Source organism: Rhincodon typus, chromosome 6 (assembly GCF_021869965.1).
Source record: "Rhincodon typus isolate 14 chromosome 6, sRhiTyp1.1, whole genome shotgun sequence".
NCBI lineage: Eukaryota > Metazoa > Chordata > Chondrichthyes > Orectolobiformes > Rhincodontidae > Rhincodon > Rhincodon typus.
The window spans coordinates 63,038,209-63,040,761 of NC_063337.1; the positions used below are offsets into that span (position 1 = coordinate 63,038,209).

Here is a 2,553-nt window from a genome sequence, read left to right on the forward strand (position 1 = left end):
GACCCTTGAAGGGTCTCGGCCCGAAACGTCAGCCTTTCTGCTCCTATGATGCTGCTTGACCTGCTGTGTTCATCCAGCTCTGCACCTTGTTGTCTCTGTGTCCTTGATTTGTTTTGAAGGGGTTTGGTCTGGTCCATAACATTATCCTCTAAAGCAGAATGCTGCTGGTTTTCCCTTTGAATTGGTATCCTTGTGTAATGTCCTGATCACTGCTGTATGAAAGCTTCACAAAATGTGCCTTTTAAAGTGATACCAAAGCTCCCTACTACCAAATGACTAAAAATAGTATTATTGGCTATTTTTAACCAAGAAAAGAAAATTGGTTTTTGAATATCAGTAATTCACTATATATCACAAAGTAGGAATAATTACAAAATTTTTCAGAAAATTAGAACTATAATCAAAGAAATGACATACCTATGTTGAGGAATGTGAATTGGAGTTGACGTGTTATAAAAGTTCTGCCCAATTTGGTACAGAGACAGCATTTTCATAACTCTGTTCAAAAACATAACTGTCTCAAACATTTCATTTATTTAAAAATATTGATCAATTATGTAGAAAAATAACATTATTTGCATTATTAATGACTATAATATTCATTTGAATACATCAAATACAATTTCAAAGTATTTTAAACTATTGGAACAAGAATAATCTTATTCACATTATGTGTTTGTTTTATGACAATTCTTGCAAGATGGTAACAGGTTAAATCACTCCATTTGGAGCTCCATTCTGCTCATCAGTTCCCTGTCCTTTTCCTTTCTTTTTCTCTTCTTCTTCTCTCTCCTCTCTGCAGTAATTCTATCTCCCCCATCCTCCCCTGCCCTTTTTTAATTACCTGCCTAAGGAGTTGGGTCGCGACTGGGAGCCGTGTGGCAGAAGCTGAACGCACGGGCAATGTCCTGCAGCAACAGCGATTGAGTGTGGGCCCGTGTGATGGCGGTGGATCAAGAGTGGGCCTGTTCAGCAGTGAGAGCAGGCTAGTGAGGCAGTGGAAGTCAGCAGCGACAGTGGGCCCTTGAGGCAGCAGCAATCAGTGCCAAGAGCAGGCTGGTAAGGCAGCAGCAGTCGACAGCGAGAACAGGCCTTTTTTGCATGGTAGCGACAGCTGAGGCCTCCTGGGTGTCTTAGTGATTGCAGCAGCACCTGCAACATTGTGGAAATGGGACTTTTCTTTTTATCTTGCTTACCTTTTGGCTCTGTTAAAATCTTTTGATTCTAGTTTTTGTAGCCAAGTGGGCACCAGTGAATGCCGACTTTGCGCACTTTTCACTGTACTTACATATTCCTATACTTAGTTCATGTCACAAATGAATAAATAAAACTAAATTCATTAAAATATTCCTAAAGTGACAAAACATCTTAAGGTATAAGAGCAGGGATAGCTTGAACTTACATTTGACGCACTGGTAAATGAACTAGATCCCAGAAGACTCTCTTTAATGTCCTTTTTAGATAAGGTGAAATCTTGTCTCTACGTGGTCATTAGAGTGTGGAACTTTCTTCCCCAATAGGTAGCAGAAGCCAGGTGTTTAAATTTACTCAAGGCTGAGTTAGATCTTTCATAGACAAGGCAGTCAATGGTTACTGGGTTAAGACAGGAAATTGGGGCTGTGACCACAGTCAGATCAACTATGATCGTATTGAATAGTGAAGAAATCTTTAAGGTGTAAATGGCCTATTCCTGCACCTACACCCAATGCTCACATTAATGATGTGCAATTTATTTTGTATCACTAAGAATAAACTCACTTTTTAATGACGATATTCAAGAACTGGACACACATTGGAGAATTCTGCGGAAATTCACTTGTCAGTAGAATTGTTATATTCACCATCTGACCATCATTCATCATGCTTGTCACTTCTGTAACCTAAGATGATGATATTACTTTAATAGAACACTTGAAATCAAAACAAACAAGATTCACAATGTTCTTGACCTAGAGAACTATTTTACAGCCGAAAACAAAAGTTTTGTTTTGCATCTAAAACTATAGCACCATAACTATCCACAATGATTCCATAATATAGCAGGAACTAAAAAAAAACTTTGAAACTGTCTCCATTACTAACAGATAGATGCTAAGGCAAAAAAACCCATTGATATTATAAAACAAAGAACTGCACATGATGGAAATCTGAAAGAAAACAAAAAAACTGAAATTGCTGGAGAACCTCAGCAGGTCTGGCAGCATCTGTGTGGAGAAAATAGAGAGGAAAGAAAGAAGTGAGTTGATTGGTAGAGATGGAGCCCAGACAGAGAGAGAGACAGAGAGAGAAACAGGAACAAAGGGATTGTTGATAGTAAACAAGGACAGAAGTAAAGCGAGGTGATAATGGGGGCTACAGGTGGTTCAAAATGAATTCGCATGTCATGATAGAACCGGGGATGTGAAGGTAGGCAAAAGACATGGAAGTAGATGTTCAGGACACAAAACATTAACTCTGAGATAGTAGGAACTGCCGATGCTGGAGGATCTGAGATAACAAGGTGTAGAGCTGGATGAACACAGCAGGCCAAGCAGCATCAGAGGAGTAGGAAAG

The 2,553-nt window shown here is 39.2% G+C and overlaps 1 protein-coding gene and 1 long non-coding RNA gene across 2 annotated transcripts in view; one reads left to right on the top strand and one right to left on the bottom strand.

The window, feature by feature from the left end:
• Positions 1-2,553, top strand: part of LOC109922731 (piwi-like protein 4) — an 89,549-nt gene that overhangs the window by 48,313 nt on the left and 38,683 nt on the right. The gene's annotated exons all lie outside the window — the stretch shown is intronic.
• Positions 407-2,553, bottom strand: part of LOC109934785 — a 15,213-nt gene continuing 13,066 nt past the window's right edge. The window contains exons 2-3 of the long non-coding RNA XR_007262297.1: positions 1,759-1,880; positions 407-498 (exon numbers count right to left, since the gene is read on the bottom strand). This is a non-coding gene — a long non-coding RNA (uncharacterized LOC109934785). The remainder of the gene's footprint in view (positions 499-1,758; positions 1,881-2,553) is intronic.